Source organism: Phascolarctos cinereus, unplaced genomic scaffold, assembly GCF_003287225.1.
Source record: "Phascolarctos cinereus isolate Bilbo 61053 unplaced genomic scaffold, phaCin_HiC Scaffold_9;HRSCAF=440, whole genome shotgun sequence".
In the NCBI taxonomy this organism is placed as follows: Eukaryota; Metazoa; Chordata; class Mammalia; order Diprotodontia; family Phascolarctidae; genus Phascolarctos; species Phascolarctos cinereus.
In genome coordinates this window covers 35530131-35543053 of record NW_027556402.1, presented here as the reverse complement: position 1 = coordinate 35543053, position 12923 = coordinate 35530131, and the positions used below count along the sequence as shown (strand labels likewise).

The 12923-nt window shown below is 35.8% G+C and overlaps 1 protein-coding gene across 1 annotated transcript in view; it reads right to left on the bottom strand.

Annotated features, from left to right (window-relative positions):
- Positions 1-12923, bottom strand: part of STPG2 (sperm tail PG-rich repeat containing 2) — a 543661-nt gene that overhangs the window by 43014 nt on the left and 487724 nt on the right.

Genomic DNA, 12923 nt, shown 5'->3' with positions numbered 1-12923 from the left:
GTAGGTATCTATAAAGCTAAAATATAATCTCTCAGAAGCATGCTAACTCTGAATTAACTTACCCATGGTGCAGTAGATGTGGTCCAGAAGACTGTGAAATATTATTCTTTTCTAATAAAGTATATTTTATACAAATAAGCTTTTGATTGTCCTTTGACTTTTTCTAAAAAGGTGAAACTCACCATGGGGCATTCATTTGCCTGACAAATAAATGTTCCTGATGAAATATTCATGAGGAAATTACTTTTCTACTTTCATACTTTAAAGCAACACTTTAAAAGAAAAGATAATGTATTTATATATTAAACTAATGAGAAATGCCATTGCATAAATTCCTTAGAGTTTAGTTTTGCAAAGAAAAAACAAAACAAAAAACCCTTCTAAACAAGATGCTTCCTATACAGTATTACTAATCATCAGAAATACATAGGTTAGCTTGTAATTTTATTTTATTTAACTCTTCTTCAAAACTCAAATAGGAACATAAAAAAAAAGAGCAAAGCGTATGTTCAGTTAGTTTCATAAGCGATGTCTGCTAATAAATAGGTTCTTAGAAGCCAAGACAACTCCAATTATTAGCCAGCAGGTCCTGTAGATCTAACATATGAGTCAAGGTCAATTATCTAGTAGTATTTCCCACATAACTCATTCATTGAATAATGTTAATTCAACATAATTGCATCAAACGATGATCTTGGGATTCCATAACGTGCCTTGCAAGAAGTTAAATATTTCATTTCCTTATTGTTCTTTGTCTAGAAGGTGCATGTTTTCTTGCAGACCATCTGCCCAAGTGTAGGTCTTTCAGGCAATAGAAAAGAAGTAGATATTCTCTTTTCTTCCTCAGTAAAAAGGTGTCTACCATCCCATCCAATTCTGACAGTTTCCTTCAATTAACTTAAACTTATTTTACTTAATTATAAAAAAATCCATATTATAAATCTCTTACTCTGTATAGATGACAGCTTTACAATAAAATCTCAACATACAACATCATAAAGTTATGGCCACCTCAAACTACAGTTTCAAAATTTTTTATCCACATTACCATTATGAACGTAAGACTAAGAATCTTGCTTACAGGAAGTATGTAGAGCACAGACAATTTTGCAGTGATCTGGACAAAGTATGTGATGTTGGTCTTATAGGTATGGCCAATTAATTATTATCTATGCCCAAAATACAGTCTTGTCTACTTCCTGTTAGAGAAGATAAAGGGATTCTAGCAATACCTCCCCATTCTCCAGGTAATCAGAGAAGATACAATGCGTGTGTGTGTGTGTGTGTGTGTGTGTGTGTGTTTAAGGAAGTCTACAATATGAAATTGAAGGTGGAAATATAAGTGAAGTAAAAACAATGATATCGACAGACAACTGTTTTTAAAAGTGTTTGGGCAAGAGACTAAAAACCATAGGACTTCACTAACTACTGCTAATGAAAGGGTAAGGGATTCAGAGGAGAAAGGATGGTTTGGGAAGGAAATGATGGTTAATAGCTATGGAAACTTTGGAGCCCTGGATTTCAGGCTGAGTATTGCTGCAGCCCAGCAGGGAAGCGCTGAGAAGCCAGAGTCCTGGGATACAAAGCGGAGGGAGTATTCCATGTAGGAACTGAGTTAAACCATGAATCTAATATTCCTCTCCAGAAACTAGGGTGGCATAGGGTGGATTATACTCACAAGGTGTAGGGGAGAACGTTCATATTTTGCTTTTGTTATACATTTGTAAAGACAAATCTATTAAATGGTTAAATAGATCTGAGCCGCCCGGACTCCTACTGGGAGAAGATAATCAGTAGGGGCTTGAACCATAGGCAGAAATGAGAGACTGCCAGCCTCCTAACGGTATAGGTGACCCCAGGGGGTAGAATAAAATGTAACATACCTGGTCCTCAGGCAGCAGGGGTTTGGAGGAGGAGGCTAGAGTAGTCACAGTTACATTTGGTTAAGGTTTTTATTGTTTTTTTTTTTTTAAAGAAGGGTATGAGAGATGGAATTGGGAAGGGGAGGTTAGTGATATCAATTCAAAATTGAAAAGAAAAGAAAAGCATTAATGAATCATCTTTTTAATTCACACAACAGAACAGAAAGATGTTCAGAGGGAAACAGAAGCCTCCCTCTGAACAGGACATCTTTAGAACTAATATTCTGAATTTAGTATATGCTTTAAAAAATGCACATATAAATTCACCTTTCTGCGGTAGAGCTCAATGTTACCTGTTCCTCCTGTCCTAAGAGGGGCCTGTTTCTTATAATCCTTAAACTACACTTCCTATCAGTACTCACTGCCAATATTGGGCTATGTTCTTATACAGAAATATTTATGAATTAATTTTTACACATTGTCAAATTCAGAACAATCAAAAATGAATATTATTTTTTCAATGTAACTAGAAATTTGTTTAGTTGAAAAGGGAAATTCTAGTAGCAGGGTAACTTTGACAGTCTAAACCTCTTTTTATGTAGAAATTCTTGTGTAATAAGATAGAATTTGGCTTTTAAAAAAAAGGAAAAATCAAATCAATGGTTTTCCCAGCTCCTGAAGTATTGAAAATTCCATCAAAGCATTTCAAGCTGAAAAGGAAGGGAGAGGGGTAAAAGTGTCTATATATTCACAAAGCTATATACCGCAGAGAGGAGCTAAAAGAAAATAGAATAACAGTACCAGAAACTGATAAAAAGACAAAGTCATGGAAAGGATCCAGCAATAAAACCAGTGTCTTCAGATGTCTATACACAAATACTAAGAGTATGAGTAGCAAGCAATCCGGAATAGAGATCTTAGTGAAAGGAGGCAAATTTGACCTCATATCTATTCAAATTCTTTTGAATGGGCATGGATATATAAGTGATGAGAGTGATATGGAAGTATTATATAGTAGCATATCCTTATGTGTAGAAATTCAAGTCATAGAAGGGACTAAGCATTGTGTAAAACATTTTGGTAAAGATCAACACATGCAGAAACAAAAAGCAATATGGTTATTGGTGAATATTATAGACCTGCAGTTCTCAAGGTGTGGTCCTCAGACTGCAGGTGGTCAAAAAACCCTTTCAAGGTGTCAGAAAGTTCAGAACTATTTTCATAATAATGCAAAGACACTACTTGCAGAAAATACTCCTTTCTCTTCCAACTATATACGTATGTGAGGTCAGACTTTCTTCACATACTTTAGTTGAAACAACATATTACAACAGACAACAAAGGATATATGAAAATAAAGTTTTCTTCTACTGTGCCAGATAGTAAAGAGAAATTTGCAAAAAATGTAAAACAATGACTCTCTTCCCCATAAGTTTATTTGTTGTGAAAAAAGTTATTTTTCATAAAAATATATTAACATGCAATAGGTAATTTTAAAATGAATTAAATACATATTTTTTAATTTTGGCAATTTTAATGTCTAATATAGCGTATAGAGATAGATACACAAAAGCAATTTGGGATCCTCAATAATTTTTAAGAATATAGAGGCATACAAAGGCAAAAAAGTTTGAGAACCACTCCTACAGACCACCTTGACAGAAAGAAGAAATGAATGAAGAGTTTGGGGGAACAATCCCAAGGACATTATTCTGGTTCTTGGTAACAAGGAAAGTAATGCAGACATACAATCTTCCAGTCCAAACATAGAATCTATTAATAGTACACTAACCATGGATGGCACACCACTCACAAAAAAAATCAAAGGAAGCATCTCTGTTACTTCATTTCCCGTCCTGGATCAAAGTCCAGTTTTGGTCCTCGGATATTAAATTGCATATGGAACTGAAACTACGAAAAGCCACTCTGTTCAGAGCAATCTAGGCTAAGCCAGCCTGCCCCACGGTGGTTAGGGCCAAAGGTGGGCAAGCTCCCACAACTCTCTGCCATGGTCAGAATGTCAACTGTATGGTTGCTTCATTCTGGAGGCCACATTTTAGAAAGAATGTTGAAAAGCCAAAGAACCTCCAGAGAGTGGTGAGCAGTGCCTCCAATCAGTCTACCCAAGGATTGACTGAAGGAACTGGAGGTGGCTTAGTATCAAAAAGAGAATAGCTGCTTTCAGGTATGTATGGGGCTATCTGTAAAGGATAGGGGGAGGAGACAGTTTGGACCTGTCCCCAGAGGGAAGAAAAAAGAAATGAGTACAAGTTATAGAGATGTAAAACTGTGATGTAATTTCATATCTAGAGCTAACCCAAAGTGGCATGACACCTTACCTCATAAGGTAGTTGATTTCCTTTCCACTGAAGGTCTTTAAAACACAATAGCTAGATGACCATTTTAGGTCACATGTAGTTACAGATTTACACACACACATACACATACACACATATTATCATTTAACTTTTGCTTTTTTGTCTCTAATGTCTACTAGCAGTGTCTGGCAAATATTAGGTACCTAATAAATGTTTATTGATAGAGTGATCTAACATCTCAGCTATGATGTCCTAAGGCAGCACATAATTAATTGTCAAATATGGTCAGTACAGAAATAATAATTAATAGAATAGTTCATTATAGGGAAAATCATTTCAGATTAAGGTAGAGAAAGCCTAATAAAAGAAATAATATATGAGCTGAGTATTTAAGAATGTATAAAATCTAGAGGGTTGGGAAAAAGCAGACAGCATTTTAAGCAGGTAGAAGAGTACAAATAGAAGCAGAGATACTTGAAAGTATACAGTGTTTTCAGAAGAGAAAATAAAGGGATGTGTATGGAGTGGAAGGTTGCTTAGGGGCAGATATTTGCAAATGCAAGCAGTGATAAAGATTAACTGCATTATGATTTCAAAAAATGATTTTCTTTTTGCAGTAAGATACCTCACTCCTTCTAATCTGCTTACCTGTCAATTAAAATGATTTCTGTAGGCTGTATTGCAAAGAATGTCTTTTATGCATTTTTTGTAAATTTATGAACAAAACAATTGCAAATTTAATGCAGAATGAAACATATCTATAATAAATTTAGCAGGAGGGTTGCATTAATTTATTCCTCTAGGAAATCTGCCATTTATGATATAATTTTTTTCCAAATGACTGAAACTTTACCTACTAACATAGTATTAAAAATCTCCTTTCTCTCTTGACAGTTCTCACCAATTTTGCTGGTGTTCTGTGCGAAGTTATCATTGTTCTTTTCATGTTCAATCCATTTTACTCCCTTTCCTTCATTTATAGGGATTTTCAAGCGGCAGATACTGAATGTGGGTATGGCCAAACAGTGAAGCATATGAAATCTAATGGAAAGATTAGAACTCTATTTCCAATGCATTTTAGGATACAATTACATTTCAAATAAATTTCTCTTCTTTTACAACCTCATCATGTTATCTGAGAAGAATAAAATCCTAAAATGATTTCATACCTAAACACCCCATGTCTATTGACAAAAGGACACATTTACCTTATCTGCTCTTACAGCAAGTATCTCTGATAAAGACCCCATTTCCCAAATATAAAGAAAACTGAGTCAAATTTATAAGAATACACATCATTCCCCAATTGATAAATGGCCAAAGGGTATGAATAGGCAGTTTTTAGACAAAGAAAACAAAACTATCTATAGTCACAGGAATAAAATGCTCTAAATCACTACTGATTAGAGAAATGCAAATTAAAACAACTCTAAGGTACCACCTCACACCTATCAGATTGGCTAATACGACATAAAAGGAAAATAACAAATGTGGGGGGGGGTGGAAAAATTGGGACACTACTGTACTGTTGTTAGAACCCTGAACTGATCCCACCATTCTGGAAGCCAATTTGGAACTATACCCAAAAGTCTATCAAACTGTGTATACCCTTTGATCCAGCAATACCTCTCCTAGATCTATATCCCAAACAGATTTTTGAAAGTGGGGAAATGATCTACTTGTACAAAAATTATTTATGGCAGCTTTTTTATTGTGACAAAAGATTAGAAATTGAGGGGATAGCCCATTAATTGTGGAATGGTTGAACAACTTGTGATATATGATTTTGAGGCAACACTATGTGCATACAAACAAAGGATAAGCAGGATGCTCTCAGGAAAAAATCCTGAAAGACTTACCTGAATTGATACAAAGTGAAGTGAGCAGGACCAGGAGAACATTGTAGACAGTAGCAGCAACACAGCACGATGATCACCTGTGAATGACTTAGCTATTCTTAGCCATTGATCCAAGACAATTTCAAAGGACTCATGATGAATTCTTTCCACAACCAGAGAAAGAATTGATGCAGTCTGAATGAAGATCAAAGAACACTATTTTTCACTTACTGGATTTTTGTGTGTGTTCCTTTTTTCCTTTCGGTCTCTGTCTTCCTTCACAACATAACTAATACAGTAATATGTTTTTCATGATTGAACATGTGTAACCTATCAAACTGTATACGGTCTCAGGGAGTGGGGAGGCGAGGGAGAGAGAAAATTTGGATCTCAAAAATTTTATAAAATGAACGTTAAAATTGTCTTTACATGTAACTGGGGAAAATAAAATGTTATTTTAAAAAGAAAAAAGTATATGCTCCAATTATTAGCAAAATTGAAAATTTGTTATTTTAGATGAAGATCTATAGACAGATACATGCTATCTAAATTAATCAATTGTTTTTCTCACCAAGATAACAAAACCATTATGTATGGCATTGAGGTAAAATGGCATAATTTTTATTCTTTAATTTTTAGGGTATACTGCAGTGATTTCTAGGAAAAGATTTGTCCTAAGTAGTTTCTTTTAGAATTAAAATAAAACATATTGATATAGGAGGCCTATTCATCTCTAACCTGCTTTACACATACCAACACAAGGGAAAAATATTAAGACAAATCAAACACTAAGCAGGGGCAAGAAGATGGCACTAGAATTGAACAGGAGGAAGAAAGAAAGTTGGATTGTTTTAGGGACTTAAATGATGCCAAGCTTCTACCCGAAAAGAAGACTCACCATTTAAATAGCATTATATTGGTAATGTTATATGGATATGAGTTATAGAATACCACTGTTTCTGAGAAATAAAGATACCCAAATGGAAGAAGAGAGATGTACGATGGGTTTGAGTGGCCTTAACACATCGCCAATCAGAAATGGCACAAGATAGGTGACATAAAGGATGTCATTAGAGGGATATATGATTGGAAAAGAAATCACAAAATCACAAAAGCAAGTGATAATGGATGAATACTCCATGGTATCTATTGGTATCCACATAAATATAACAAGGGATACAGGGGACGGCTGCCAAAATGTGGCAGATTTATGAGAAGAGTCACAGAATAAAAGAATATGAAGAAGTGATCTGTATCATTAGAGGAAATACCCATATCTATGAAATCACAGCTCCACTGAAGTAATAACGTATTAATTACTGATATTGGTTTATAAATATGTACATAAATACATATATACATACCTGTATACACAAATATATATACGTATATTTCTTCTGCTTCATCTTTCATTGGTTTGAGTATCAGGGTTATATTTATTTCATGAAAGGAGTTTCATAAGGCATTCTTTCTTTTTTATTTATGTGTAAGTAATTTATGAAACGGGAACTCTTTTTAAACATTTGATAACATTTACTTGTTAATCCATGTGCATGCATAACTCCCATGTCTACTTAGACCCACTGTATAAGTAGAAATAATTGTAACTCGGAGGGAGGTGGTATTCTATCTAAGGTATTCTATCTTAGAATACATGATAGAGATAAGAAGATTAAATGTAATCTATGTACCCTAGACTGGGACGGGGGGGGGGGATGCAATTCAGAGAAATAATAGGTAGGATCTCATAACCTAAAATTTTACAAGAGACATCAGCCAAGGAAGGATGGGAAGCACTGAAATAAAGAAATCCTGAAGAAACAAAGAGGACTTATTTTGAAAAGAAAAAAATGGTCTAGATAAACTAATATGGATGCACAGAGAATCAACTGAAAATCATAGACTAAATAAAAGACATGGAGAGAAAACGAAAGTAAGTGTAGGTAATGGAGGAAAAAATTGTATCTAAGAATAAGCTGAGGCTTGTAATGACTGCTTAGGTGAACAAAAAAGAGCTTTTTCATCTTCGTTGGTACTACAGAACCAGTGCAGGGTAGGCTAGTTTATAATAGCTAATAATATCAGCTAACATTTATAGTGTTTTGTAAACATTATCTCCTTTTACCCTCACAAAAACCCTGGTGTTGCCATGGGTTTTTGTTTCTTTGTTTGTTTTGTTTTCCTGAAACTACCTTCCTTGTCATTTCTTATAGCACCATAGCATTCCATCACAATCATATTCCACAACTTGTTCAGCCATTCTATAATTGTTTAGCATCCTCTTGATTTCCAATTCTTTGCCAGCACAAAATAAAGTTACATATGTATATGGTTTTTTGTGTATATCGGTCCTTTTCCTTTGCTCTCTCATCTTTTGGGGGTAACAGACCTAGTGGTAGTATTGCTAAGTCAAAAAGGCCCGCACAATTTTATAGCCCTTTAGGCATAGTTCCAAATTGTCCTGCAGAATGATGGGAGGATTTCACAACTCCACCAACATTTATTGATCTACCTATTTTCCCTCATCTACTCCAGCTTTGGCATTTCTGATAGGTGTGAGGTGGTACTTCTCAGTTGTTTTAATTTGCATTTCTTTAATCTACTGATTTAGAACATTTTATATAACTGTAGATAACTTTGATTTCTTCTTCTAAAAACTGCCTGTTCATATTTTTAACCATTTATCAATTGGGAAATAGTTTTATTTTTTATAAATTTAGCTCACTTCCACATATACTTGAGAAATTAGACCTCTTTCAGAGAAATTTGCCCTTAAAAATTTAAACATTACTTCATTGTCTAGGGCACATTTTAGGAAAATGTGCTTTCCTTGTCTTTTAATTAGGTCTTTTTTTGCTTTTGCTTTTTCTGAGATAATGATTGCTACTCCTGCCTTTTTTATTTCAGTTGAAGCAAAATAGATTCTGCTCTAGCCCTTTAACTTTGTGTGTGTGTTTCTGTTTCAAATGTGTCTCTTGTAAAACAAATAAACAAAAACACGTTGTTGGATTCTAATCCATTGTTCCATCTACTTCCGTCTACTTAGACCCACTGTATAAGTAGAAATAATTGTAACTTGGAGGGAGGTGGTATTCTATCTAAGGTATTCTATCTTAGAATACATGATAGAGATAAGAAGGGAGAGGTGTGGTCACTGCTCTCCTGGCCTGTTCTCTGGTCTATGAGTTCATCCCATTCACATTCAGTTATGGTTACTGTGCATTTCTCTGCATACTATTTTCTTCTGTTTTTAGCCTGTCTTTCTCGCTTTCCGTTCTGTCTCTCATCAAAAGTTTGTTTTGCCCCTTATCCCCTTCTCCTACTCATCTGTTGGGTAAGATACATCACTGTATCCAACTGAGTGTGTGTATTGTTCCCTCTGAGCCAATTCTGATGAGAGTGAGGTTCAAGTGTTGCCCAACAACCCCCAGGCCCCATCTTCCCCTCCACTGTAAAAGCTCTTCCTTGAACACATCTTTAATGTAAGATAAGTTTCACCATTCTTCCTCTTCTTTCTGTTTCTCTCAAGTCATCCCTCCTCATCCCTTAATTTTCTTTTTCTGAGATCATCCCAGCACAGTCAACTCCCATGTTCACTATCAGTGCTCCTTCTAACTGCCCCAGTAATGACAAAGTTCTTGAGGATTACAAGTATCATCTTCCCATATAGCAATGTAAATAATTCAACCTTACTGAATCTCTTATAATTTCTCTTTCTTGTTTACCTTTTTAAAACTCCAGTTTTGTATCTGAAAGTCAGATTTTCTATTCAGCTCTAGTCTTTTCATCAGGAATGCTCGAAAGTCCTCTATTTAATTAGATATCCATTTCCCCACCTAAGAATTATACTCGGTTTTGCTGGGCAGGTGATTCTTGGTTGTAATCATACTTTCTTTGCCTTCCAAAATATCATATTCCAAACCCTCTACTCCTTTAATGTGTAAGCTGCTAAATCCTGTATGATCCTGACTGCAGCTCCACAACATTTGAATTTTTCTTTCTGGCTGCTTGAAGTATTTTTTTTTAACCTAGGAGCTCTAGAAGTTTTTTTATAATTTTCCTGGAAGCTTTCATTTTGGGATCTCTTTCAGGAGGTGATTGATGGATTTTTTTCAATTTTGATTTTACTCTCTGTATCTAAAATACTGGGGCAGATTTCCTTGATAGTTTCTTGAAAGATGATGTCTAGGCTCTTTCTTTAATGATGACTTTCAGGTAGTCTAATGATTCTTAAATTATCTGTCCTGTATCTATTTTCCAGATCAGGTGTTTTTCCAACAGGATATTTCACATTTTCTTCTATTTTTTTCATTCTTTTGACTTTGTTTTGTTGTTTCTTGATATCTCATGGTCATTAGCTTTTATTTGCCAATTCTAATTTTTAAGGAATTATTTTCTTCAGTGAGCTTTTGTACATCTTTTTCTATTTAGCCAACTCTGTTTTTCAAAGACTTCTTTGTTTTGACAAATTTTTGTGCCTCTATTAGGCCAATTCTGTTTTTCAAGGTATTATTTTCTTTAGTATTTTTGTAACTGTTCATAATCTATTAATTCTCTTTTCATAATTTTCTTGCATCACTCTCATTTCTTTTCCTAATTTTCCCTCTATTACTCACCTCCTTCTTTAATTCTTCTAGGAATTAGTTTTGGGCTTGGGTTCAATTAATATTTTTCTTTGAGGCTTTTCTTGTAGCTATTTTCACATTGACTTCTTCTTAGTTTATGTCTTAGTCTTCCCTGCCACTGTAGTAGCTTTCTATGGTAAAGTTCTTTTTTTTATCATTTGCTCATTTTTCCAGCCTATTTATTGACCATGAATGTTATATTGAAGTTGGCACTGTTCCAAGCTACAAGCTTTTTTTGTGCTGCTACTTTTAGAACTAGTTCTAGGGAATCTGCATATTTTTGGTGCTTCCAAGGTGGTGTGATTCAGGGAGAGGCGTGGTCACTGCTCTCCTGGCCTGTTCTCTGGTCTTTATCCTGCTCTCCTGCATCCATGAGTGTTAGCACTCCTCTTGGCACTGGAACTGTGACCAGGTCCCCTGCTCCCTTGTGACCAACTACTAGCACTCCTCTCCACCCCAGAACCGCGACCCAGAACCGCTTGTGGGCAATAGAGCTGATGATTGTTAGCTCTAGTTGCACACGGTGCCCAGCAAAGAGCTCCCTGTAATCTGTTTCTGACCAGTCATCTGACCCCCTTACTATCTCTGGCCTGAGAGCTCCCACAGCTGCTGCTGTGGCCACCACTGTCACAGCAGCCTCGAAGGCACCTGGTTGGTGTTGCTGCCACGATCTGGGCTGACTCCCAGTCGGTGTGACAGACCTCTCCTATGGACCTCCTAAACTGTCTTTGGCTGGAATAATAGCTCACTCTGGCCTTTTGTTGGTTCTGCTGGTCCAAAGTTTGATTGGAGAAAACATTTTAAACTTGTTTGAAGAGGAATGTTGGGAGAGTTCACCATCTTGGCTCCCCCACCCCATTCCCATATTGCTTTCTAATAAATAGGGAGAGGTAAAGCTGTCTAACAAGTCTCTCGTAGAATAGGGAAGTTCCTCAGCAAAATTGTCTTCAATGGGCAAAGATTTGGTGCCTTCTCCCTGGCCCACACTGCTCCCAGGGGAGGGAAGGTTCTGGCTAGCAGGCTGGGGAACACTTAGTGGCCGATTGGTACAAGGGAATTCTACACATCAACCCTAGTGCTGGGAAAGGTCAGAATCTGCTGGTTTGTATAGGAGCTGATATTATATATCTATGTCTATATATCTGATATAACATACTATTTTCATATATATGTATGTATATATACATATATATATATATATACATACATACATATATATAGATAGATAGATAGATGTAGATGTAGATGTAGATAGCCATAGTTCTAAATGTGTGTGTGTGTGTGTGTGTGTGTGTGTGTGTGTGTGTGTGTGTGTGTGTGTGTAGAATGGAAACGGAAATAAAATCACCTGTCCAAAGTTCAGTCATGTCTTTTTGGAAACTGTCAGAATAGAATCTTTAGTAGTCACCAAATAATTCTCCCTTTTGAGGACTGAAAGTATTAAAGATGTCTCTATCAAATGACACATTAGAAAGTCCTAGAAAATCCAGGATTTATAGTTGCTTTATTCATATCACTACAAGAAAACCACTATCAAGAAAATATACTAACAAGTCTCTGCAAAAAGAATATCCCTTGTTAGACCATCTGTCCCTATTTTAGGTTCAGAAATTCTGATCACCATAATCCGTGTGTGTGTGTGTGTGTGTGTGTGTGTGTGCGTGTGTGTGTGTGTGTGTGTGTATGGATATCATGATTTATTATCATGAATATGAAATTTTGAAAAGTAGCTACTATAGAAAACTCCAATAGGAATGTTACCAAATTTAAAATGGTCTAAACAAAGAAATAAAAATACAAAAGGAGGCAGGATTTTCTCATTTCTCTTTTTCTATTTCTAGTTGTCCTTCTAAACAAAAATGAATATAATAAATTATGACCAAAAACAAAAAATGTAAAATATAAAACTAATAACCATTACCCAGTGTTTAGTCTGATCAACACAGTATAGAGAAGACAGCACAAGGATTGAGTTTGAAGTTGTGGGTTCAAGTCTGAACTCTTGGCCTCTCCAGCTCTGCATCTCTGAATAACTCCCTACAACCCTCTACTTCAGTGTCTTCATTTCTAACACAGGCTTTGGTACTACCATCACTCCAGGGCTGTTGCAAAGTTCAAATCAGCAAACGTTAAACACCTCCTATGTGGCGGGATACAAGCAGAATCTGACTTCCGTGTCCCCTGCCATCTTAACCTGCATGTGGGCACCTCCTTGGCCCCAGTGAGAAGTGGCTTCCAGCTTTCCTGAACTAGACCCAACCTTTCTGTCAATAGCCTCTG